The sequence below is a fragment of the Crocodylus siamensis genome, chromosome 2, assembly GCF_052110815.1.
Source record: "Crocodylus siamensis isolate JL-2025a chromosome 2, ASM5211081v1, whole genome shotgun sequence".
NCBI classification, from domain to species: domain Eukaryota; kingdom Metazoa; phylum Chordata; order Crocodylia; family Crocodylidae; genus Crocodylus; species Crocodylus siamensis.
Window position 1 is genome coordinate 48,609,501 of NC_143396.1, and position 27,915 is coordinate 48,637,415.

Genomic DNA, 27,915 nt, shown 5'->3' on the forward strand with positions numbered 1-27,915 from the left:
GTGTGTGTGTGTGTGTGTGTGTGTACACACACAAGCTTGTTTTATTTGTTTTTAAAATGGGCAAGAAAACCTTTCTCCACCCTTATCAGCATGGTCAAAGGTGACTAAATGAATTCTGTGCCTGGTCTTGAGCTGGGAATTCCATAATGATATGGGAGCTGATTTGAAAATAAAAACTTTTTGCTCAGTTGTATTTTTTACTAGGTGCTAGCTGCTATTCTGAAAGTGCCATTAATGTTACTGTTATTGTAAAACACTAAGGAGTAGGCAGTCAATCAAGGGGCTAGGCTAGCTGCATGTTCTTCTAATTGTGACTGATGCACAAAGAAAGAAGAAAAGATAAAAGGGTCCAAAAGGTGCTGGATAGGTGTGTTTTGTTCCTGGTCTGCAAACGTTTTCAAGATTTTAAATCTTTTTGCATTATGAAGTGGGATGGAACTGAATTTTTGTACAAGTTTTTCCTTGGGGAAAAAAAGGGAGAGATTGATTTATCCATTCCAATAGCCTGGTGATTATGATATCTGTCCGGAATACAGGAAATCAAGGTTTAAGTCCCTGTTCTAATAATCTCACACATCCCAGGTACCCACCTGCTCTACCTACCAGACCACTGGCTATTTCCAGGTAGTTTTCTTAATCTCTCCGATTGAAGATGTTGCAGTGGTTATGGGTGCTAAAGTTGACTTTCTTCAGGGAGACAGTCACTTAAAGCAAATGGAAGAGCTGCAGTAGGAGATATTGAGAAACCTACTTGAGCACAGCCAGTGGTCTGCTAAGTAGGGCATTTACTTGTCACATGCAAGGCCTTGATCAGGTAAGAGACTAACACCTGGTTCTCTGACAGCGCAGGTGGGTGTAGTGACCCATTAACATTTGCTCTCTTAGTCTGTTAAGAAATTTTATCTTGGGCCTGAAAGTCTCATTGAAATAGCTAAATTCTGGCACACATTTTTATTTCAGTGGATCTTTTTTCTGTAAAATATCCATTTTGCTGACAAGCTCTCAACAAACTGTAATGATGCCCCCCTCATCCCCTGTGTGGGGGACACATCCTGCCATTGTTTATCCCATGCTAACCCAACAGTCTACCCATTACCTGTGTTACAGCTGTGCTCAGTGTACCTGGAGCTGGGGAACAAAGGACGCTGTGTTGTTTTTTCCATTATCCCAGTCCTTGGGACTGCTTTGGGCTAGTTATTCCTAGGGGGTAATTTAAAGTGGCCTTAAGGGTAGTAACATTGACATGTAAGGCAGCTACAAGCTAATACCACCATCTGCGGAACTGCTGAAGTGCTGTGCACACCAGCTCTATTCCCTTTCCACCTCTATTTCCTCAGCAAGTCTCTGGCAGCACTTCTCTTCCCAGGGAGGGGAATAAGAAGAGGTAACAAGGTGCGTCTATACTAATATAGGGTCTGTCCCCAGAGCTATTGTGGAGAAGTGAGCTCAAGAATTCCCTATCCTTTCTCACTAAAATGCACCAAAAGCATAGAAATACAGCAATGAAGACACTCCATGGGTGTCCGCTATGGCTGCTCTTATGCATGCTGGAGCCAAAGAGCTGTAGAGCACTGTGAAGGCACTTTCAGAGCAGCTCCATCATGCAATGGAAATGAGTTGGCAGGCTGAGCTCCAGTTCCTTCCTCCTCAGCAACACCGGGGATGCTGTGTAGACATGCCTATAAAAACAGCTATGTCAGCCAGGGACTCCCTGTCAGACTGATCTCCAGCTAAGGAAATATAAAAGCAGATGAAACTACTGGTTAGATAATTGTGCTTCGAAAGCAGTCATCAATGGCTTGATGTCTACCTGGAAAGAGGTATCAAGTGGGGTTCCTCAAGGATCTGTCCTGGCTCTGGTATTGTTTAATATCCTCATTAATGACCTCAAGGATGAGCGCAAGTTCATGATGAGTAAATCTGCAAATGACACCTAGTTGGTTAGCACAGCAGACATTTGGGAATAAAGGATTAGGATTCAAAATGATTTTGATACTTTGGAGAAATGGTCTTAAATTGATGAAATTCAGTAAGGACAAGTGCACAGTAGTCCACTTTGAATAGAACAATCAAATGCTCAAGTACACACTGGGAAATGACAGGCTGGGCTCCATTAGTAGAGAAAAGGAAACTGTAGGACAAGAGTTGACCACAAGTTCTTTGGGTGCATCTAAATGTCACCCTACATTGATGTAGTGGCACACTATGGTGATGTAGCAATCACATGGGTCTACAGCTACATCACCATAGTGGTGTACTCCCCCCCAGTATAGCACACCGCTATGGCGACATAGTGGCAAAGTCTAACCATGTGTAATGCTCATGGTGCAGTAACCATCTATACTGCACTGTGCTTTAGTACTTCCAAAATGAAGTACTAAAGCACTGCAACATGCATACCCTTTGTTTTGTCGCGCATACAAAATCTGTGCTGTTATACTTTAATTGAAGTCTCTTTTACTATCTAATTGCTTCCACATAAGCCCTCACAAAAATATCTTCTAATACAACCGCACAGGACAAGTCAACTTAGATGTCTTATGTACAGTTTAAGTGTTACAGCAAGGCAACTCCTACCATCAAGACAAATCATTGCAAATGAACAATCAGTTTTTGGTTTCTTCAGTTCCAAATTATCCTATCCAATTTACCTAAAACTTGCAAGAGAATTCTAGCCAGAGCCAGGATCAGTTGTGTGAAATTTCATGGGTATTACAAAATAAGACTCATCACCAGAAGCTAATTTCAACCCTAACTGTGGAAAAATTGGTGCCTTCTAACAACCCGTCTCAACTTTCACCACACACACAAAAACTATGTTATAGAGCAGTCCTGAAATTGCACTCTATACTCTATACACTCACAAGTTAGGAGATGGCAGAATTAAGGTTGCCCATGCAACTTTAATTGGGCATCCTTGTAGATCAAGGCTGGGTAAAATAGCAGCCCATGGGGCCCCCCCAAAATTAAGAAAATTAATATTTATCTGCCCCTGGCTGCCTATCATGTGGCCCTCGATGGCTTGCCAAAACTCAGTAAGTGGCCCTCTGCCCAAAATAATTGCCTGCATTGTAAATGCTCTTTGATTAAGACCTCATACAGACATTCAGTTACCCCTCGGAGAGTCACTACAAGTGTAGAGATGCTCAGGCTTTTTCTCCCAGAGTAAAAATGGCTGCTCCGGGAGAAAAACAATCTAGGAACAGTCAGGGTTAAATCACTCCCAGGAAAGCAAATATGGGTCCATGGGTAAGTGTTTCTACCAGGAGAACAAACTTGGGAGAATTTTCCCAGATTATTTGAATGTACATGCTATTTATCCTCAGGACCACTCCCTCAGTAACTGCACAGTCACCTCTGTTCCCTGACTTACTTCAGGTCAGTTTTCCCCAACCTACTTGTTCCCAGTCCAACCTCATCCACCCAACCAGTCCTAATCTCTCTGTTGTCTTTTCATCTGATCTCAAATCTTTCCAAGTCTCTTGGCTCCCACTCTGCCTTTTTTGCCCAGACAACTCCAAACTCCTTCTGTGTGTCCAAGATTCAGGTTCCCTATCTTCTACCAGCACTCAGCTCTAGTTCTTTTCAAGCTACTCCTCTTGTTCCCTCCAGAATGAACCACTCAGCTTTCCCCTCGATACTACTTGGGCAGGATATTAAGAGCAGAGGAGAGCGACTTTCTAGATACTCAGCTTAAAACCCAGCAAAGTTTAGGGCAGCTCGGAGCATATTTGTGCCAAACTGACGCAGTGCTAGTATATACGGAATCTATGTGAATTTTAGCTGCTAAATCAAAGAAAAGAAATACTATCCTATTAAACTAATAAAGCAACATTTCAGTTGTTAATCAACAACTTAAAAAGTACTATTTCACAAATGTATTTTAGTGAGAGATACACCACAGCTTATACTTGATAGAAAAGGTTCATACTGTGTTGCAACTCCCAGGAGAACTATCTGAAAGCAGATTGGAACCCAGCTGTGTTTCTATGTTCAGATTTACAGTGCAAATACTGGTTTAATATTTTGATCCAGAGAAAAAACCGGAGCATACCACAGAAGGATTCTGGCAATGATATATTTAATAATTCAAATGTGTTCCACCATTTGATTGCATTTATTTTAGACTTTGGGGAGTTATTTTCATTAGTATTGTCATAAGCTTAGAAACTGAAATTTTCTGATCTTATTTATGCTATTTTACATATAAGCAGCCAAAGGAATACCAAGAAATAAAGCAAATAAGAAAACCTGTTCTACATAAAAATATATTCATACACCTATCCCAGGTAATGCACAAAATTGTTTGTGCATATAAATATTACATGTTTTAGATATAAAATTATTCATTTAAAATAGCCAGATGAAAAATGCACATTAGATCAGGGTTGACCCGATATCAGAGTTCTGCATATTTACTCAAAGCTGCAACTGACTTGATTCAAGGGAGCCATCTGAGGAGATGGCCATTCTTTGTGCACAGTATTTCGTGTCTCATATTTCTTGTGGGACAAGCTGTTGCGTTAAATATGAAAGAGGTGTAGCACCCATTTTATACAAATTATGCACATACCTGCCTGTCAAATTGCAATTGAGGCCCCTCTGTTACACTAACTTCGGGTGTTTCCAAATTAAAACAGGCATGGGCCTATGCCCCCAATAGAGTAATACTATAGTAGACATTTTCATCCTTCTTCCCTCAAAAAGAACTGGTTGCAGCCTTGTTGCAGAAAGTTATGTTACAAGTTGAAGAAACCTGTGGCTTGGGTTTGATTCACAATTCAAATAACATTAAGTACTAGTGGTCTATATAACCCAGACCCTGGAAGAACATGAAGCTGAACAAAATAGCAAACATATTGTCTAAATTCCAAGCTCCCCAGAGCCTCATTGGATAAAGAGAGAAATTAAATAGAAGACATTCATTCTGTCTGCTCTGAGTCAGACCTGTTGGCAGATTGCTTTTAATTGTAGAACTCTGGTAAAATTTGACTCTTTATAAAATTAATCTTGCACTGTTTACATGCTTCTACAGAACAAACTTATCAGGCCTCACATCTGGAGTTTAACAACCTTAAATCCCCATTAATGAATCTGTCAGGCAGAACAATAACAAACTCAGGCTCCTGGGTTTGATAGGGCTGTTTGACTATTTGCACACACTCAGATCTCGTAGAAAGATGCAATCCTAATAAATGCTGCATTACACATTTGTTATCACATCACCTGTTGAGATCATCCAATGGGATTGGAAGACTAGGATTATTGTTGATAACTAAGATGTTATCCTTAGCAAGAGAGAATGTATAAAATTAGGCATGTGAGGGATTATACAAAAATATGATTTATCATCTTTGAAAGATTCTTTTTTCAATTACACAGGAAAGGACAGTATTGTCCAATTAGGAATATTTTCTATTTTGTTATTCTAGGTAAGGAACTGTCAGATTTCTAGCAGAGAATAATTTACATTGATTGTATCTAGTCATTCAGGAATACAATATTGCTGATCCTTGCTCTGTAACTGTGATGTTTTATCTTTCGTTTATAGGCTTGGACTTTATCATTTTGACTAAGCAAAAAGCACCATGCCTCTTTAAAACAATGGCTAATTCAGTTTTGAAGTTTCACAGTCATAACCACATGCCCAATTACTTTGTCTAATATTCAAAATAGAAGAGAAAGGTCTGTGAATTCTATGGTTGACCTCCCAATTCTTGTTATATTTTTCACTCCTAGGCTTTTGCTCACAGAAGAAAAGACCTCAGACAATTAATCCCCAAGAAGCCCAAGAGAAAAATAGGCCAGATTAATCTCTAGCATAATTCCACCAATCAGGTGATTTCATATTTTACCAAAGACTAATCTGGCCCAATGACCCTGTCAAATTAATTTCTTTCTGAATTTGCTGCTTACTCTTTTTGCAGCCCCCTCTCTCTGCCATCCCCCGCCCCTGCAAAGTGAAAAGAGAAGCATGGACACTGCTCCCTTTCCTGGTGTCTGTGAGTCTCTGGGTGTACTTCACTTTCAGGTTGTACCTGGATTATAATAAATATTTTGGTAGTGTTGCAGTGATAATGTAGCCATGACGGTTCCGAAGTAAAAATGTATGAAATATATGAGAGGCCTAAAGCAGCATACCTTTCATTTGAAAGGCTGTCTAAATTTATCCCAACCATGCAATTGGTCCAATAAAATACATGATCCACAAAAATCCATGCCTCTCGCAATAAATATTTTGATTTCTGGCTGAATGTTATAGCTGGTATCTCATCTGGTAGTTAAAAATTGGGTCTGACCCAAAGAGGAGGGGAAAAAAAAAAAAAAAAGAGATGGCTCAAGGAGACACTATTACTTGGTCTGTATTTATTGTTCTTTATTGCTCTTCAGCATAAGCATCTTGGAGTTTATGACTGGATGGCTATGAAGGCAGATCTTTCCACTCCTGATCTGGTAAATTCTATCAGACCTTAGCTGCTGTTTCCTTCCAGTATCCTTTTATTTCCTCCTTTCTTCATTTATTTTCTTGATTTTTCTCTTATTTGTGCTTTTGTATAGCATTCATAGCCAAACAGTACAACTCTGCTTTGTCAAAGACCTTATGTGTTTGTGTACTCCTACCATACTATATATGTAGAAATGACCTTTGTCACTTTGAAATCTACTGAAGAAAGACTCTATGTAAGAGCTAAATCATTATTTTTTATCGCTGACGTCCACTTTCACTTTACCCAGCCCTACCTCCTTCCAGCCATTCCAATGATTCCTGTACCATTTGACCCATAGTACTGGAGTAACAATTCCAGACTGGAACTCCAAAGATTCTTCCTACTGTTTCATACATTTAAAAATTGGATAGTTAATAAGACTTGTACTTAATCATAAAAATAATCTTTCATTATTGTAACTCAAGTTTGCATCAGGTTATAGTAGGCAACCATCACTCCTCTAGATCACCTTGCACATATAAGAGGTCTAGTTAGATGCCTGATGAAGGTGTTATGAGGCTGGTAAAGACAGTTTGAGAGTGTTAAAGCTTGTTACAAATTTCACAGATGCATATGTTGTCTAAGTTGGAGTCCAAATTTACAGCATGCTGCTTTCTTCCCTCTCATGTTGCTTCCATCTTCTGGATCAAAGCCGCTTCATGTTGAGCTGCACCCAGTGCCAGATGTTCCCTCCAGACTGGATGGGATTCTGCACATTCCTTCCAGCTTTCTATGTTGATATTGAATGACTTTGTATAATTTTTGCACACATCATGGTACCACCATAGAGATCACCCCACTTTCTAGAGCTGTGTCAAATCTCACTATACAAAATATTTTTGGAGATACAGTCTTCTCTCATTCTTCTGACATGGCTGACCCATCACAACCTTATCTTCTTGATAGAGGTTTCCAAGTATGCCAATCCTGTCCACTCCAGTACCTCTGTGTTTGGTGTTCTGTCTTCCCACTTTATTATAACCTAAAAGTAATGTGTGTGTGTGTCTGGTGTCATTGCTTGCTTTTATGTGTAATTAAAGGCCTGATCCTGAAAATAGACCTTTTTTAATATCCACTGAAGTCATAGCAGTAGGCACTTGATAGCCCAATAAAAATGCTATAGGATCAGGACCTTTGCTATAAATCTTGCAGATCTACAATCTCAGCAGTCTCATTTAAGTGCATGGAAAGTTGGATATACAAGTTAAGTCTTTCCAATACCGAGTCCTTAGGTTACATTTTTTGATGCAGGTACTGACCATTTTTGTTTGTAAAATGCTGTGCATTCATAGGGCTAAGACAGAACTTTGAGCACTCCGTCAGGACTACAGAAAGGGACATGCTGGGTGCCAGTGGCAAAGTTTTAACTAAAAAGAAAAAAACAGTTTTGCTCTATGACAGAACATTTATATACAACATTTTTCAAATCTTACATAAATTATACTTTACATTTGCACCCACATTTTCTGCTTACAGCAATGAGTTCAAGAGCTTAATATACTCTCAGCTAATAGTCCATCTAATGTTTCTTGGGGCTTGACAGTCAATGTACTGTGAATAGGAAAAAAACTTAGAGGCAGGTTATCCTTACAAGATAATGAATACTCTATCACCACGTGTAACAGTAGAACTACCTCACTGTTGCCATTTTGTCCCCTCCTTGGGAAGGGGAAGCATTAGGCCAATGAATATTCACTAAAACACTTAATGAATATTCACTCAAACCTCTTAATCCTTTTCATCTGCAGAATGCGACTTCCTCCATTTAGCAACAGAAAAGGTTTCTATTTGAGCCACACAGTTTCATCTTTAAACTGATCCTTCCTCAGATGAGCGCTCTGTTCTCACAATGCGTCAAACTTGACTCATCCCTAACATGAAATTTAGATGGAACTGCAGCTTTGGGGCAGTGTGTTTTTTGGTCTTCATTTCCTTGCAGATTAACAACTGGTAAACCTACAGCAACTCCAACGAGAGAACAAGCACACACAACATGAAAGCTACAATTGTGTATACACAGAATGTAACCTATATTCTAATAGTGCCTCACAGCTTGCAAGTAAACAGGGGCAGATCTGGGGGTGGGGGAGAGAAAAGAGGGGAGAGGAGTGGTCCAGTTGTACCCCACTTTAAATTTTGCTCCGCTCAAAGTTTAAAACCAACTGCCTGGCAGGAGTAGCAGCATTCCTATTCATTGTAATCTACATTCTTCCAAACTCTTCATTCCATAGGTATTAACGACCCTCTCTCCTGTTTAATGGTCTTAATGTTTCACAAATCAAACCATGCTTTCTTCTGCAATTCTACTGTCTGTTAGCTGCACTTGGCAATTTAGCTTCAATTTCAACAGCTCTGCAAACTGTTTTTAAATCTAGCTGAAAACACCTCAGGTGTGGAAATGTTAACTCGGGTGAACGGTTACTGAGTTGTAGAAATAACTTTTAGTGAAGCACTGGATGCACCATCAAGATGCTCAGGTTTTGTTTTAGGGATCCAAAAAAGAAATATTTTATTCTAATGACTACCAGATTAATGAAACAACTTCTTTTGATTGTTTTTTGCCTGCTTTGTTGCATTTTTTTTCATATGCAATAGATGAGATAGCAAATTAATGCACATTCTAATTAAGGTGGATTTGTTTTTGTTTTGATCTTAAACTGTAGGCCCCTCTCATATTAGTATAGCCCTAGGCCCCTTGCATATTAGTAATGCCTCTAGTTTCTAACTGGAGAAAAATGTGTTATGTAATATTTAATGATGTACATTAAATGTACAGATGTACACCATCTGTATCCTCCTTTTCAAAATCCTAGATCTGCCCATGCAAGTAAACATCTTGACGAATATCTTGTAAAACAAGGTAATTTTATTATAGCAACATGATATTACCAACTGTTAGTGAGACTCTGCTAAATTTTAATACCAGAAGGTCCTAGGACACCAGGATTAACTCTACCAGAGATCCAAGATGTTCATACATGAGATTGCAGTCTTGCCTACCTGTAAGCTAAACGTACCTTCCATCATATATTTATATCCTGAATAGATGATCGATCACATCAACCCTAATTATACACTGCATCCTAATAATTCTGGCCTCTGGATCTCAATGAGACCAATATAAAATGAGACTGCACAGAGAAAATATTCATGTTGAAAAGATGCAGAGAAAATACAAATAAGACCTTTAGCAAGAGTGAAAGCAGAGGTCTCAGTGCCTCCTAAATATTTATTCATATCTAGAAACATGTAGATATTAATCTAGATGGTTCGTTTAAATCACCACTTTTTTCTTAGGTTTGATCTTTCACTAATAGTTATATTCAGTTCAACATAGAGAGAAAGTCATAAATTAACAAAACCTAGGGCAGTGGCTCTCCATCTTTTTCAGACTCGGGGAACTCCTCATAAGACTCAAGGCACCCTCAAGAAAGTGCCAGCTCTTAGTTTTCACTCTTTTTTTTGACTACATAGAAATAATAAAGCAATTCTTCTGTCGCAAAGAACTCAGAAAGCCCATAACAGGTCAGAATGTTTAAACACTATGAATTCCTATTTGAAATCTCTTGGCTTATCTTGGAACTCATGTTTACACACCCAACAGTGCTAACATTACGTGGCACCCTGCAGCAGTCTTGAAAAAATCTCAAAGCACTTTGGTTGAGAGTCTGCATCTGAAACTAGATGAGGGAGGGAAAAATAGTTCCCTTCTGTAAAGTGTTGTTCCTGTAAAGAGACAAATATCCTCGCAACAAAAATGCACATCTGTGTTTAGCCTAATAGAATTGCTGTATTATTTCTATGTAGTCAAAAAAGGAGTGAAAACTAAGAGCTGGCATTTTCCGGAGGGTGCCTTGAGTCTTATGAGGAGTTTCCCCAAGCCTGAAAAAGGCAGCCATTGCCTCAGGTTTTGTTTTGTGCTAAAAAAACAAAATTAATTAATTGAAATCTTTTTCAAATTGTTCAAAAGGAAGAGCGCATAAATTAGCTGAGTCACCCCACTATGTTAGGTATGTAATCCTGTCTGACCACAAGTTACCCCACATCTTATCACACTTATTTGTGTCCTATCTAAATGCTAGGTTGTCAACTTGTTTTCTGTTAGCTGTCTGGTAAGGTGTCACACTTCTGATGTGGTACAGATAAGTAATGTTAATAAAAGCATTAGTTTGACTCACTAGTTAAATGCCTGAAGATGAGAAAAGCCACATTAGCACACAGCAACGCAGATGCTTCCTCAGCCTGACACAGGATATTTAAACCCAAAAGCTAAGAAGAATTTTTCTGACTATTTGAGTTTGTCTAATAACAGATATCAGATTTACCCAAAGAACATTTCAATAGATAATTTCGAGTACTTTCCGAAACTGCAGTGAAACTCAGACTTTCAGGTGTAAGCTCAAAACTTCCAATGCCCCTTTCCATTATGTGAAAAAATAGAAAGCATCAAGAATGGCTTTCTTAATATGCACATCTGGTATATTCTTAGCTAGAAAACTGCATGTGATTATCTTAGTTTTGCATTATACATACAGTATAAGACTACCTACAGTATACAAGGCATTCTATGAATGCATAGCCATTGCTATACAACCAAGTAAAGTAAATAAAAAAAAAGAAATCAAAATGAACAGTACAACCAGCAGTCAAATTCTGTGAACACAAACTTTATGCATCAGGGAGCAGGTTCACAATTTGTTGTGACCTCACACACCACATACCTTGCAAAAAATGCAAGGGATCAAGTAGGAAATGTTTCTGTATTTAGTCTGATGCACCAAAAGCTTTTAATAATGCTTCCACCTGGCACCTCTCAGGGAGCAAGTCTCATTGCCTAGTCTGGGTTATAGTTCTGCAGGCTTTCTGAAAACACCCCTTTCCATCATGGACCAGTGGTTTTCAAATTCTGTTCTGTGGAATGCTGAGGTTCCCCAATAGGTCATCAAGGGTTGGATTCCATGAAGAGATGAGGGTAATGATGGAATGGGCCCAAAAGTGGTCCACTGCCATTGCTGGGCCAGGTCACCTGGCTCCATGTCAGGCTTTAGAATAAGGGTAAGGGTTCTGTAGCAGAAGAAGTGAAATAGAAGCGTTTGGTGACTGACTTTGGGAAGTTTGAAAACCACTGCTATGGACTATGCTTAATTTCTGTCTTGCTGTTGCTGGTCTGATGACTGAATCATCATAAAATGGGCAGAATTCTCCTGAGTCATGGAAGAGAGGAGAAAAGGGAGGCTGAGGACAAAGGTGGCCTGAAGCCACCTTTGCATCCCTGAAGCCCAAGGAATCCCTGGGACTGCCCTGCTGCCCTAATTTAACACTTAGCACATACAGCTCAAAAGGTTCAACAAAAAGACAACACTGAAAACCCTCTTGTTTCTCATGTATTTTCAGCACCTTTCATGGCTATGCCACTCCAGAGCTACCACAACCCAAGGGATCATTTTTGCCAGCTAGGAATGAGCCAGATGGCTATCTCCATTTTAACCTACCTTGAAATACCCATTTAGGGTTTATAGCTGGTGTGTCAAACATATGGCCTGAGAGCTGGATCCAATGCACACAGCCACTTTATCCAGCCTGCTGAACTACTGGTGGGGTGGGAGTGGCTTGTCCTGCTGCAGAATTCAGGGCCCTTTGCCTCCATTGACTGTGGCAATCAGCAGAAAGTTTTGCTCACTGCCACTACCCCTGAACCTCTTCCTTGGAACCACTGACTACCAGACACACCACCACTGCTGCTGCCAACATACCCCTTGCTACCATTGTGGTTGTCACACTGCCTGCCCCTATGCCCATGGCTGGATCCAGCCTGTGAAGAGGCCTTCAGTCTGCATCCAGCCTGGGGCCCCAGATGCGTTTGACACCCCTGTTCTACAGGTCTGATGCAAAGGTTAAAGTCAGGCTCAGGAGCTGGCCCAAAATTTTCAACATCACTCTTTGATATGTACTCCATTGGGGCACTTCTTCAGTGTTATCCCTCCTTATGAACAACGTGTAAGACGTTTTACAAAATTAAGCTACCTTGTAATAACTGCCTTTGGTCAACCAAGATGCAGACTCTATTTACACAGGCATCAATCCAGGAAATCTCCTTATCTCTAGAAGAATTAGTCCAGATTTTAATTGCTGTGCAAGACAGCAGAATTTGTCCCAGCTCTTGCATTAATAATACTGTTCTTAAAAGTAATGGACATATCAGACATGACCAGACTTGAAAGTGAACATCTTTTTAAAAAAATTGGGCTCTACTGTCTTGATCACAGCATCAAATCAGAATTTTATTTAAAAAATGAATTGTGTTTCATTTATTAAAAGTGTTGTCTATTACTTATGTAACCCCTGATGGTTCATTTATTCAAAATCCAAGAATACCCTTCTTCCAAATATACGTTTTCTTATAAGCCTGTAAACTTCCTCTTTCCCTCTGAAGAAGTGGTTAATGTCTTGCACCAATCAAAAATACATGTTACCCTGGAAGGGAAGAAGGAGTGACTGTTGATACAATAGCAAACATCAAGCAAACTCCATTTCTACTTCTGTGAAATCAGTGGAAGTACTGGCACTTCAGTAGATGGAAGATTGTGCCCAATTTATTCTTAATGGTAAGAGATGGTAGGGTTTTGTTATTCCTGCTTACTTAGATTTAGCACCTGGGATTAGGAATCTGGACTCTGCCCTTTACTGAAATCCAAGTTTCTACTAATGGAATAACACCATTTCCACAAACAATTCTGGGTCAAGCTTGAATATACCAATTTACTACAGCTATTTCCCATTGTATTACCAATTTAAATCTTTCTCTTTCAATAACCATTTTCATGGAAACTTGGTGTATTTCTAACCAGAAAAGTGTACAAATGGTTTGTGATCATTTTACTTTCTTTGGGGCTCAGTTGAAAAAGTAGAGATTTCTCCTACCCAATGACCAGCTCTGCAAACAGCCTGGTCTAAGAGTCAAGCTAGTTTTTTTCAATGCCTTACAACCATCACAACATGTCAGCCACAGTACAGGTTTTGTGGGCCAAGCTATGTACTCAGTGACACCTATGAAACCCCACTGCTTTCAATGTATTTATACAAGTGTAAACGACTGGAACTTAGTAAACAATTCTGGGAAAGATGCACAATATGGAATATTATCTGGCTTACTCAGTTTTAACAAGAAAATCAAAATAAAGCGCAATTAAAAACATTTTAACACAAAAATAAATCTGTAATCTGAATAGAAGTGTGCAATGATGCCTGAATAAAAAAGAACAGATGTTTCAAGTAGGAAGCGCCTGTGTCACTTCTCAGAGGAGACGGACAGCTCATCCTATCATCCAACAGTAATAGTGATGTTTGGACAATGAACCATATTCCACAAAGGAAAAAAGGCAAGGGACGATTGTAATAAATCACTTTGATTTTCTTACACAGGGAATAATCACAGACACCAAAGTACATTTCTAGATATTCAGTTAAAATGAGAACATTTAAGCACAACCAAACAATGTATGAATCATAACTCAAAACCAAACTATGGACAGCATCTTTTGCTCAGGTACCTTTTAACTATTTTGGCTTCTTTCCACTAAAACCTACATCTATTTGATATTATTTCCTTGCACTCCTACAGACATTTAGGAACAAGATTCAAAGATGCAGAGTGTCTGAAATTGCACCAAAGTAGGTGTTCTGAAATGTAAACAGGACTGAAAGACTGAACAGATTTTGTCAACACTCTTATCCTCTATTTAATCCACTAATTCTTCCTTATGGTGACCAGCTAGAACCCTATCAACATATAACAATAGACAAGATAACGTTGTCCTCCCTACCTTTTGTTTTGGATTTTTACTTTTTTTTTTTTTTTTTTAATTCCAGTCCCTGGGAGCTTGGAGATAAGATTTGTAATCTTTAGAGACTGTAACCAAAACTTCTTGTATTACTTCAACTGATATTCTGTCAAATGCACAGGCGGTTTTAATTATGTGGACGCAAAAGCACAAATCTTGTATTTACTGTGACACAGAAATGGAAGTTGTCCGGGGGGGGGGAGGGGGAGGGGGTGGTGGTGCAGTGGCTATTTTCTTACTTATAAAAAGCAATGTATTTCCGTATGTCAGCTGATATAGACTACCGTGCTGGTTTTGCTAAGATTTTATATTTCTCAAGGCATGTTTCACTTATTTCAAGCTGAATGAAGCTGATAGGAACTCATGTACTTCGTTCTCCAGTAATTGTGTTCCTGTTCTGCAGTTGTACCCTGCACTATATTGTCCTATGAGTTTAAGCAGCATGAAGTACTAAATGCCCTTTTGACATAAAAGTACTTTATAGATAGTGGGTGGGCTGATAGTCTTTAGGAGCACTTAAGAGAACCGAATAGCTGCTAAACTTGCCTGTCTAACATGCGAGTACAGTAAGCCATACAGGTTTAGAGAACATCCCTTCATTTCAGAAGGGAATTACAGTGAATCTACACAGGATGGTATACTGAGCTTTACTTAGTAAATTGAAGCAACATATGAATACGAATTTTTCCCTTTTTAAAGATGTATTTAGCTGATTTTATGCCTTCTCTCTGGATACAGAACTTATTGTAGACAAATGAGAAATAATTTTATAGATCACCCACTTAATATTTAGTGCACATAAGCAATTTTTCAAAACCCACCTACTACAATTACCAGAGAACAAGCGTGGAAGTCAGAATTTTTGGGGAGGATCAAAAGAGCCAATATTAGCACTTATATGAAAGCATATAAAAATTACCAAGTTACAAATGTATAGCAAGGAGGACAGATTACTATACAGTTGAATCAGTTTCTACAAGACAGTACAAACTTCCTGATGATAGTCTTAAAACATTTATTTGAAAACACTGGCAACACATAGGGGGTGCATGTGCACCCCCCAAGAGTGCTGGTGCACCCCCTGACAGGCCATGCTCCTCACTTAGGCAATGCTTATGTGTTGTGCCCCTGAGAGTGCTGGCTGGGGAGCGAAGCACTGTGGTCACTTCTGGGAGTGCCACGACTCCCCACTTCTCCTCCCCCCACCCCAGTGAGATTGGCTGTGGGGAGGGACCCCCCTGATTGCTGACTGGTTGCTGGGGGGGGTCACATGCCCCCCCTGACTAAGGTGGCACCAGTCGCCCATGTTTGAAACTACTCAACTTCTTGCCTCTCATTTCAATACATAAAAGAAATAAGAAGCGTAAGTCTGGCTTTGGGTTTTCATCTCCCTTGTCCTGGAAGTGAACGCAGAGGAAAATATCCTGAAAAAAGTTTGCCGCTTTCTGCACAGTTAGATTCAACATTTAGCAAATCTCTTTGCTGACTGAGTCACTAGCCCTGTTAGAATAACTATATTGCACATTTTGCTTTAGAAGCCCTGACTTTTGCTCTAACTATCTGATTGGAGGGCAAACCTAAGCTACTTGATATTACATTAGTAAGCTTCAATAGTAACAAACAGTAGTTTTGTACTTAACTTCATCTGGGTGTTACTTTTGCAGTTAAAAATAGAACAACAAAGCAACAGAGGTTGATCAATCGATGCACTGGGATCATCATTTGCATTAAATCATATTCACCAAAAACAAACTATAAAAAAAAAAAAACTAGTTGCTGTACAGTTTTCTTTAATTCTGCCATCTAAACTTTTGGCAACACTCGCATACACCATTGCACCTCCTGAATTTCTAACACATACGCACAAAATTAAAGTATGAAACAGTACCTGCCAAGTACCTGGTGTGCTCTTGTGTGCTCTCTCCCTCTCCTCCCTCCCACAGGCAGCTTGGCAATGGAATGCCCTTCAAATCCATGGCTGACTGCTTTTGGTAAATGTTTTACGAGACACTAAACAATCCTCTGTCCCACCCTTCCTGCAAACACCATTGCGAGAATACAGGATAATGGTCACAAAGCATATATACAAGCCGCACACAGCAGTGTAAGTGCTACACCCCACTTTTCAATTACTCTCTCCCCCTTCCCCCACAAAAATTCTAATATGAAGATGCATATAGGAGAGTAGTGCAAAGGAAGAAAACTACCTAAACAGATCTATTAATAGATAATTTGAATGGAGTAAAGTCATGATAACCTTTCCCTTATTGTTCTAGCTTTACAAGCAAGCCTAGGCGTGTCCAACAGAAAAACTGACTGGGAACAGTTAATAAAATGGAGCATGCAGTTTTCAAATAAATCTTCTGCGCAGGGGAACAACCATCTCAATGATTACAACTAAAAAAAAATGACTTTACATACTCTGAAATCACACCGTAAAATTATGTGGAAGAAGCCCAAACAGAGACGTACAAAACAAACTGAAAAAGGAACGCTCAGACAAGTTGCCTTTACAGTAAGTAAATCTGCTCCCACTTTTCAGCATCTGTGAATTCACCCAAAGTTAAAATTCTACTAGTCTGAAACCAGAGTTTTTACATTCCATTCAAGTTAAGAGTTACTAACAGAGGACAGCAGAAACCTGTTGGTATGAAAACACTGAAAATATCTGACCTGACAAAGTACCCCTACTTGCCGCAAAACTACTTGGAAATAGAAGGCTTGAACCAATAACTGTTTATAACCTGGAAGAACTCTTACGAATTCCCAAGATACAGATGCATGTGCACAAAAGGACTCAAACAAGGGGTTAATTGAATATCCCATGTTGTGATATTGTCTCATCTGCAATACTCTGTCTTGTTTTTGGTTAGATTAATTTATTGTGTCCAACTTGGTTTCTTGAAATTCTCTGAGTCATACATGTGTCTAAAATCAAATTAATCATTTGAATTCCCATTCACATAAAAATTATTTGTTCAGTAGCTGTGTTTGTTTTTCCAGAATGTAGAGAGGACAGTAATAAGCATATCAGCCTTCTAGATTTATATTTAATGTTGGATCCTTACGAAGTCAGACATCCTCAGCTAGCATGAATCAGAGAAGCTCCTTTACCTTTGACAGTTCTATGCTGATTTACACCAGCTGAGGATTTGGCTAGATATGTGGGTTATTCCAATAAAAAGTAAATCTCAGCTCTATTTTTAATGCCCTCTTACAATTACTCACCTCAGTCGAGTCTGTGGACATTTAGAATAGTGTGCCAATGGACCAGCAGGAGCATGTTAAGGTACAGCACACTACCTGGTACAGGTGCGATGGTGCTTGTATTTGTTAGCATTGCAGTAAGCGGCCAGGTTTTGAGTTGTGTTCCATAGAAAGGGAGAGTAGTTTCCCAGGTCTATTTCCTGTAGTCAGTACTAAACAAGAGGGGCAAATGTATAACTCAGGGAACTTCTAAATTCCTCTGTGCAAACTGAAGCACTCTACATTGGTTGCATTAAAGCAGAGATCTACCACCTATAGCAATATAATCAGCAGCAATGAAACAGTGAACAGGCCATGCTTCAGTTCATGTAACAAGAAACTTTTCTGACAAGTACAGTATGAATATTATTTTACCATGGACTTATTCCTGTACTAATATAAGGGAATTGGATATATTCTGCTGGATAATATTGCCTGAGTTTAGGGTGATGTGATAAAAGAACCCATTAACAGGTGAGCAATTCATGTAGATTTACAGTCATGAATTCAGTTCACGAATGGTTTAAACAACTAGGATGCCACTTCAAGTCTACACATGTCATTACCCCTTGACCTAGAAAATACTTATAAAGCTGAGAGATCAGTGTCATTTACTAAGGCAGCCCCCAAAACCAGGTGAAGGATTGAGGGGGTATAGCTAACTCAGGAAGGTCATGGGATGTGGGAAACTCTCTGTTCCTCTCCCTGTGCACAAAGGAAAGGTGCATGGGATCCAGGGAGAGGTAAGTCCCACCAGTGTTTTGTAATAATGAAACCCAAGTCCCCACATGAACCTGCCAGTTTACTGCCAATGCCTGCAAGCAAACAACTAACTGAACCCTGCACTGTTTGCACAGTTCTGCCCACATGCAAATTTCCCCATACAGTTCTCAGAAACAGTCAGTGCAGTCACAGTTGCCATTGGGTTCTGAGGGGTAATGAAGGAGCTATACTTCATGAGTTTGATTTTTTTCTGATGTTCTCCAAAGACCGCCCAGGATGTAACCTGTCCTTTCGATGTAACCTGTCCTTTCTCCGGAAAGAGAAGATGATGAGGAGATGCTCAAGCACTTTGTATCCAAGAATGCCATTCAAGTACTATAGTTTGTGTCTGTGCAGGATGAGAGTCTGGTGTTACTATGGTCCTTGCTGCAGGCAGATGAGTTATATTGGCTTATTCTTGGGCTTTGAGCTGATGCCATGGGACAAACTGCAAGAACTTCCAGGAGCTATTCCATAGACTCTGTTAAATCATCTTGGATTCTCACCTGACAACGAAACCCCAAAGCTGCCTTCAACCGTTTACTTTTCTGTCTGTCTAGAAGAGTGATTTTATAGTGAAAGCAAGGGATAAGGAGTTAGGCATTCTGGACTCTCTTGGTAACTTTGCAACAGTGTTCCTTTGCAGTGCTGGTCCAATAACATTAACCCCTCTGTGCCTCATTTTGCCCCAGCTGCAAAACAAGGATAATGATTTCCTACCTCAAGGTTATTGTGAATTCAAGTTCATCTGTAAAAAAAATCAGGTATTCTCCCTAGAATTATATACATTCACATTATTATTTTTTTAAAATTGTAACAGAAATCAGAAATACATATATATCAATCTGAAATATATGGCACAAAAAATAAGCAGCAAAGGAGAAAAGAAAAAGGAGGACAGAGGAAAAAGGGAGCGGGAAAAAAAGAAGAAAAAGAAAAGTGTGCAAGGAGTAATAATGCACTAAAACCAGCTTAGAATTTAGTTGCCATATATTGTAAAAAATCTTTTCAAATTGCATTAAACCTTTCAAAGCACTTATACCTGCAAAACAGGATTCTCTCCATGGATGCTAATTGGGCCATTTCATATTAGGCTATATCAGGTTTCAACTTTTAGAGATGTCCTACTTTACCAATGGAATAATACAATCCTGCAAGTCACTAGTAACACCTGCTATGTGTTACTAGGGGCACAGATAGAAGTGACAGTTTTTGAGTAATCTGGCCCCTGAAACCATTCTGTAGCTATGACTTAACACATGTACATGACTGCAGATGCTTTAAAAAGGGCTGATTACATGAAAAATTAACCCTGGTTAAATCAGGTATTAAATAAGGCCTGACCCAGATCCCCCACAATACCCCAGTCGGGACAGCTGAGGAAGGAGTGGAGCATTTGAGGTGAGGGGCCCGCATTCCCCACCCACTCCCCCTCACTTCCCATTCAGCAGCCAGCAGCTGTGTGCTGGCTGCTCCTAGCAGCTGAATGGCCAGGGCTTGGGCAGGTGTGAAGGGAGAACGGAGCCCTCAGAGGCCCAACCCACTCCTACCCCAGAATACCCCAGCTGGGGTAGGGCCACTAAGTGAGGGGGTCCCATTTCCTGCCCTTTCCCTCAACTCTGGCCATTTGGCAGAGTTCCTCTAACAGCCCCACAACTGGGGGGTGGGGGGAAACAGGGCTGGGGGGAGCAGTTCAACAGCCTCCTGGGAGGCTGCTGGAGAACCCCCACCTGTCAGCCTGGGCCAGTGCAGACTGCCTCCTGCCCCTGTCCCCCCACAACCCAACAGGCAAATGCTGGGTTGGGGGGCCACTAACTCATGGCACTTTACATAAGAATGCAAAGCTCCATGAGTTAGAGCAGGGCCCTAGCCTCGGTCTGCACCCTGAGAATTTTTCGAAGAGCTTATTTGAGAATATGCAATGATGGTAGTATGACTCCCATCCTGTGTAAACACAAGCCACTGGAATGGCACTCTAAGGTGCAAAGTGCTTGAGTATCTCATCATCATCCTCTCCTTCCAGAGAAAGGTTTCATCCTGGGTGGATTTTGGGGAACATTTGGAGAGAATGAACTCATGAAGTATAGCTCCTTTACTGGTAATTCTGGGGTGGATGTCTATCCGTTAGAGCTGTTCCATTTTTTATATATAATTATTTACTGAGCAAAGGAGAGGGAAACTCAATGGGTGCATCTACATGTTGCCTTACAGTGATGTAGCGATCACGTGAGTCTACAGATGGTCAGCAGCTGTGTCACTGTAGCAGTGTGCTCCCCCAGTATGGTGTGCTACTATGGCAATGTAGCGGTGGAATCTAGCCGTGCATGACACGCATGGCACAGTATGGGCAATTACTGTGCCATGCTTTAGTACTTCCAAAAAGAAGTACTAAAGCATGGCGGCATAGCAACATTACTGTACGGCAATGTGTACACATACCCTATGTTGTTTAACTAGGTTAGGGAAGAGGAAGGGATATTCTTTCATATTGTAACCAGAAACCCCATTCTGGGCCTTAGAAAGCCATGACAGTTAAGTTAAGCCAACAAAAGTTAAATTGAAATTGCTAATGTTTCTGGTAAAGTTTCACATTTGGTATTTTCTACTGAAAAGGTTTTCCACATATTTTGGTCATCACTATATCCCTCAGGATTACAAAAATTATTAGATCAGCAACAAAAAAAAATGAACAGGGGAACTACTGGTATAAAAAAGCATGAGACTGCTTGTTGAACTAAAAGATTATTTTGAGCTAACCTGTATGATAATATAGACAAACTCAAGATTCAGGAGCCATTATGAAAAGGTTAACTAAAACCCTTATTTTCCCAAGGGTCAAACATTTCCTGTAATACATATTAAGCATGTTGTGACACTGTCAAGTGGTCAAAATTGTGTTCACTTACTGCTGGTAGAAGGAATTCTGGGTGGCATCAATTCTCAGTCATGGCACAGTTCTGGATTGGCAAACTTGCCATTTTTCATTTACGTTAAATTCTGCAACCTTCTCTCCAGTTTTCCTATGTACTTTCCAAAGACTTACCCTTAAAGCAAGGTCATCCAAAACCACCAAGATTTAGATTTACCTGGTTTTGGAATAAAACAGTAATAACACCTAGCATTTACATAGGGCATTATGTTTCAAAGCATGCTACAAGTATGAACTAATGAGTTAAGTAAGCCTGTGAGGCACTGTAAGCAGATAAATTGCCAAAGCCCTCACAGCAAAACAGTGCCAGGGATGGGTTTAGAATGGAGGTCTATTTTCACACAAATCTGCAAACAGGTTCAAAGCCTTTCCAAACTGTTGCTAAAGGTTGTGAACTTTCGACAAACCTAAACTGAATTTCACATTTTAAGGAGTCTCTCTTACTAGTTCCAAACAAGAGTTCTTTACAGGTCTAGAAGAACTGAAATGCAGGTGGGTCAGCCCATCTCTGTACCATCCATTCCAAAGTTCTCCAGATCATGCTTACAGAAATCAAGGATAAGTTTTTGATTAACAGAGGAATGGTAGTAGGAACTGTTCACCACAGAACTATTTCACTCTCTTCTCAGAGTCCAATCTTTGTCACAGAGCATAGGTTTCAAGGGCAATATAAAACACTTGAATATTTACTTACTGCAAGTGGAAGGGGTACAGTATTGTGCAACATAAAAGATGTAAAGTCAAATGTTAACTTATTACAGAAACTTTATATCCTCAGATTGATTTGGGAACAGCAGAAGGGAAAAATACACTTCTCAGAAGCCAAAAAAGCACCTAAAATTCACAGTCTCTTAGACAAAGCATTATCAGTTGAAAATCAATATAAATTAGTTAGGAAATGTTAATAGCCTCAAAACTAACAACACTAGAATGTTGCAAAGCAGATATCTGAATGGGCTAGTTTCTATTTGCCATGAGTTTATGCACTAGTTAGTAACTATTAAGCAGTTTTAATTGTATTCAGCTGCCAGCATTTGTGGTTCCTCCTTCCAGATAATAATCACTTCAGTAAACAATGCAACCAGGTGCAGGCAGATACAAAATGATAGCCTGAAACAAGTCCCTAAGGCTGCTTTCAAAGCTCAAAAATCTTCATGTTCATAATAAAGAAATTGATATTTGAACAGAAAGGCCTGTGTAGAAGTAATCTTCTTGGACCCATTCTGGGATAGGATAGCACCAGTATGTTTTGGAGTGATCCTCATAATAAACTTTAAGGCAGTGTTAATAAACTTCAGAGACCTGGATTCTTTCTGGATAGAGCAGGCCTGGCAACCCCTACAGCTATAAAGAAACTAGGAGAAAGACTTCTGGGTATCTATTTTTGTGCCCCAGGGGAACTCCCACCTCCCCACTCCAGGGGGAAATAACAAAAATCAGTCTCTGAATTGTCTGTTGACAACATTTCTTAACAGTGACCCAAAGATGGCTTTACAAGAATACCCCACATTTTGCTGTCACTTCATCACAGCAGGCTTACTTCATGCAACATTAAATGACCACACTAGGAATTCAGCAGCTATAGCTTTTACTGGGCCAGTCCTTCACTTTGCTTATAAACTTCAATATCCTTTCTGAGGGTTTGGAATAAAGAAGCATAACCCAGAGCTAGCGTGAAATGAGTCCTCTCTACACAATAGGGCAAGTGCTCTTAGGCTAGGGACAGAACTTACACACATGGTACACAGTTTAAGTCATTAGAAACTGGTTTAAACCTAAAACAGAACAGAAGCTCAGTGTACATAAACCAGTTTCAAAATGGCTGAAACTGATTTAAGATAAACCTGGTTGAATGTAGTATCAGACTTAATTGATTTGGGCCAAACCAGTTTATGAAGCTTCTGTCCCAGACCCCTTCCTGGTTAAATCACGGTCCCCCAGCATGCTTTCCAGGCCTTGGCTGGGCTATGCTGTCCTCTCCAGAAGAGAAGGCAAACTCTAGCTGGGGTCTGGGAGGCAGGTTAACTCCCCCTCACTCCAGTACAGAGCTGCTAAAACTTACTGATGGCTGCAATGTGGACTACAAATCCCATAGGTACCTGGAAGCAGGAAGAGGAAGTGATAAGCAACCCTGTAGAGTCCTGCTGCTATGATTGTGGATTGCAAATCCCAGAGAGCTTGGAGGAAGCAGGAAGAGGAAGCGAATACATGGCCCAAGTTGGCTATGTGCCAGAGAGCCGTGCTTTAGCTCCCCCCCGTTTTCTTTTCTGAGCCATTGTAGGCATATGGCTGCTTTTCCTGAACCAAAAGTAAGTGTCTGTCCAATTGTTTCTCAGTAAGACTGAACCGATGCTGCCTTGGGCTTTTCACTGTCTGTACTTAGCCTTAGAGACAATAAGGAGACAAGAACGTGACTGCTCATATAATGCTTCTGCTGGTCATCCCATAGAATATCCTTGCTAATGTTTTCCCTGGGCAAGGTTTCTGTCATTATTGCTGTGATAAAGCATAAAACTTTAAGGACAAAAATAGGCAGCATGATTCACAGAAAAAAAAAAAAGAATGGTGATGGGGAAAATACTGGTGTTCATAAATTTGTTTCCAGGAAGGGTGCATTATTTAAAGTATTGACTAGCAAATGATGCCTAAAACAAATATACAGTCCAATGTTGGAGAACTTTCTACAACGAAAGGAATTTTCACAAAAATCTTTACAAAGCAGTTATGTTCGCTTCATTTAGGAACAGTACAGCAAGCAGTTATGCTTCATTTAGGAAATCCAAAGCCTTCTTAGAACTGCCTATTCTAGATTTCATCTGCATTGTGTGGGAAAGCACTACTTCAGTGATTTAGCAATCTCAGAATATAGACAAACATTTCAAAATACTCCCTTCCTCAGAGCTGTTCAGCCTGCTTCTACATGCATTGCTGCACTGCAGCATGTCACACTGGGTCACATTTAGAAAAGTGAAATATTGGAAAAAAAAACAGGAAAAAAAGTAGCTTGCTTAACATTCCCCTATCCTATTCCAGATATTATTTTAGTACAAAATTCATCACAGCTGCTCACTGTCTTATGCACTTACGTAATAATATAATGTGAAAGACCAAACCTCAAGTCATCAGGGGGCAGATTCTCATCTTATGAGCAAAAATATATTAATAAATTACTTAATATACAGAGGCAGATATGCTTATTGTTTGGAAAAAGTAAATATTTGAAAAATTATCCATATGTCAACATAATGGTTTTCATAATACAAGCTAACACAAAGTAATAATACTAGGAAGAGAAATGTCATCCATTTCATATTTTCAGTTTGGTCATTTTTGACTTACAGTATAAAATATGCACTTCTTTCACGCAGGCTTAATCATTACATGCCACAGTTTGGTACACAGGATTTTAATTAAAAATTTGATAAGTTACTGTAATTCTTTTTGAAATATTAATGTGATTTTTTTTATACAGTGATGTGTTTGTATTACAATCTGGGTTGTCTGGCCAGATACACAGGAAGGTATGTTAGGTTGCAAAACTGTTTTGGGAAATACTACTGGGCATATATAACTAATACATTATTAAAATGCATTGTTTATAATGGGTTCCAAGGTCCCAGAATTGGAATTCTGATTAGTGAACAGCAAACTCCTTAGCATCCCAAGGATTAAATATTGCTACAAAATATATTTACTACATAATTAAACATTCAGCTCTGAATGTTTAATTAAGTGAAACCTCTTCATCAGGTGCAGCAAGTGCAGATAGTTTCTGTAGCTGAAATGCAGGAGGTAGATATTTCTAAATAAAGAATAACACTTAAGAAGAATGCATTTACAGAGACTTTACAACCTAGTGGAAAATCTTAGACTGATTTAGCCTTGCCAGCAAAAAGGGGAACCATGAACATGTTATCTACCAAAAAAAGTCAAGAAGTGGATGAAATACTTTCTGGTCTCATGTGTTATCAAAAAGAGCTCAGATATTCAGTGGGAACAATAAGAACAGGCGGACAGAAAAGGAATCCGGCAAACTGATGGAGAATGAATGTGTACCAGGGGGACATTGGTATGATCCATGGCCTTCACGTTGAAGTTCTTTAATTAGATGCTGAAAGGACACAGGCTTGAAAAATTACAGAAAGATTTTTGAATTGGGGGTGGGAGGGGAAGGGAAGGTTTGAGGAGTTGGGGGGGAGGAGAAAACAGGAAGACAGAGTGCTAAGAAGTCAAAAATATGAATGGACTGGAAAGGCCAGAAAAAAGGGCAGTGTCAAGGGGCGTTGCTGAAGGAGGTAAAACATGGCTGAAGAGAGAAAACTGCAATAGTGATACAGGTTTACTTCGCTTTATGCTGTACATGCGTTCCTGGAAAATGCTGAATAACTCGAATTCGCACAAAGGAAACCCACTTTACAATGTAACAAATAGGGATACGTTCCAAGACCTTGACTGTACCCATTTCTACCACTTTTACAGGACAATTTTGGTACTCACTAGCAGCAGACAGTACACACAAGCACAGGGTGGTGGTGAACGTTACCATAATGCGGGTGGCAGCTAGTCACAAAGGAGTGAATTTACCTTGCGTATAATGAATTTTTGGTATAAAAAGGGTCATTGCATAAGAGCAAATTTGCACATACAGAACCCACATAAAGCAAGAGAAACCTGTACTTCAGAGAAGAAGCAGTGTTTAAATGAAGATTAGGTCAATTGAATGGCTATTTGGAAGAGTAGGATAAATGACCCTGGAAGCAAAATTCAGAAAGAAGAACAAGAAGCCAGAAAGCAAATGGATGAAATGGGACATAATATCTTCATAGGAGAACGAGGATTGGGGATCATGAGGAGAGGAACAGGGAGAGCCAGTCACAGAGGAAGGTGGCTATGGAGCAGCATGGCTACAGATGGTCGATAGCATAGACAGAGGGAGAAAATATTACTGGGGGCGGAGTGCATGCGTCAGCATGAGAACCACATCTCCCATTGTGCTCTGCACAATGTGAGGCATGCACAGCTAGCCTCTTTTTCCTCAGCCGTGTGGAGCTGAGTGTGCGTGGGGTGCTGGCCTGGCTGCAAGCCAAGCAGTGCTGTGGTGTTGCTGCTGTTGCCAGCCACCAAGAAATTAGTTTGGGGGTGGCTAAGCCTCCCCAAGCCTGGGGCCTTCTACTGCCTGTGGTTGATAGGAGCTTTCCGAATTTGGAAAGGAGAGCAAAATCATGCGAATTGCAGTTTTAAAGATGGGAAGAATTTGGAGAGCTGGGGAAGAGTGAAAGTGGCAGAAACAGGAGAAAAGAACTGTGACAACGACAATTCTTTGAACTGTGTCTAAGGGGAGGAGTTTGAGAAAGCGAGAGCAGTTGAAGCGGGAGTAAAAAGCATGAGGGAAATGCAGGATTCTGGCAAGCCCAAGATGGAGGGAGTTAATTCCAGAAGGGCAGTGATATTTTTAGAACAATGCAACTTCTTCACTGTTTATGATTAACTTAGTTCTAGACAGATTTTCTTACTTATTAAACAACTTCATATAAAGAAGTCTAGAGGAACAAGTAATACCCTCTTACAACAGCTATATCACATGTACATATCAAATATGTTGCAAAACTTGTTCCTTTTATATGCATGGACTAAAACTAGATATCACTTACTCTTACGCACACATAGTCAGTAATGCTTTACGCCTGTAGTATTCCATTCTTTTGTACGAACGCTAAAGGGATGAACACCACAATGTTCTGTGCCAGAGAATTGCTGCATTTATCCAGTATATCAGTTTCCCACATAGTTCTGCAGTATTTCCGTTTTCTGAATCCTCCATTACTGCTCAAGATGATTCACTAGTTCTCCCCCGCCAGAAGACCGTAAAAAAAGAAAAAAAAATCCCCAAGATGTATACTGTGGGAGCAAATTCAGCAAACAAATTTTAAAAGAGATCAACTGTAAACTGCAACATCTTTATTTAATAAGTCTTGCATTATAACCCCCTTGAGGATCATGCTGTAATTAGAGAGAGAACGTGGCTTAAAATTTCCAGGTATACTGTATGGTACATTTTGCTCTCAAATGCACAAAAATTCTTAAGCAGATTATACAAACTCAGACACATTTGTTTGAATAAATTTTAATATTATACATCAACCCAGTTTGTGTCAAACTACCTTCTTTTCACCCGTTCACCCCTTTAGAGCTCAGACGACAGAATGCAATACTACAGCTGCTTGCAGAATTTAAAACCCCCCCAAAAATTGCGCTTTAGTGGATGCAGAAGTACGTTGTTAGTTTGATCTGGTTCTACAGTGTCCGTATAGATTGGATGCTTCAGCAGGGCGTTTTGGTGCTTTCAGATAAAGCCAATGGAATCAGCTATTAGATAAAAGGACCACTAAAGTGCCCGATCTTTACAGACATCAGGTGAGCTGGGTCCAACTAACGCGCTGCCTATTCTGGGTGTGCACCAAGTTTAAAATGCTGCTTTGTTTTGGTTTGGTTTTTTTTAACATCTGCAAGTGTTACAGAGTAACAGCCTACAAGCATAAAGCATTACTGGCTATATGGGTGTAAAAGTAAGCGATATCTAGTTTTAGTCCTTGCGAAGTCAGGAGTTGTTATACATGTACAGATCTGAAGGCTTGTAGTTTTAGGTAGA

The 27,915-nt window shown here is 39.8% G+C and overlaps 1 protein-coding gene across 5 annotated transcripts in view; it reads right to left on the reverse strand.

Moving 5' to 3' along the window:
- RBM47 (RNA binding motif protein 47) overlaps nt 1–27,915 on the reverse strand; it is a 135,860-nt gene that overhangs the window by 52,671 nt on the left and 55,274 nt on the right. The window contains exon 1 of one of the 5 annotated variants that reach the window (XM_090035798.1): nt 16,218–16,276. The exons of the other annotated variants lie outside the window; for them this stretch is intronic. The gene's annotated coding sequence lies outside the window, so the exon portion shown is untranslated. Of the gene's footprint in view, nt 1–16,217; nt 16,277–27,915 lie in introns of those variants that run through there. 5 annotated transcript variants of the gene reach the window in all.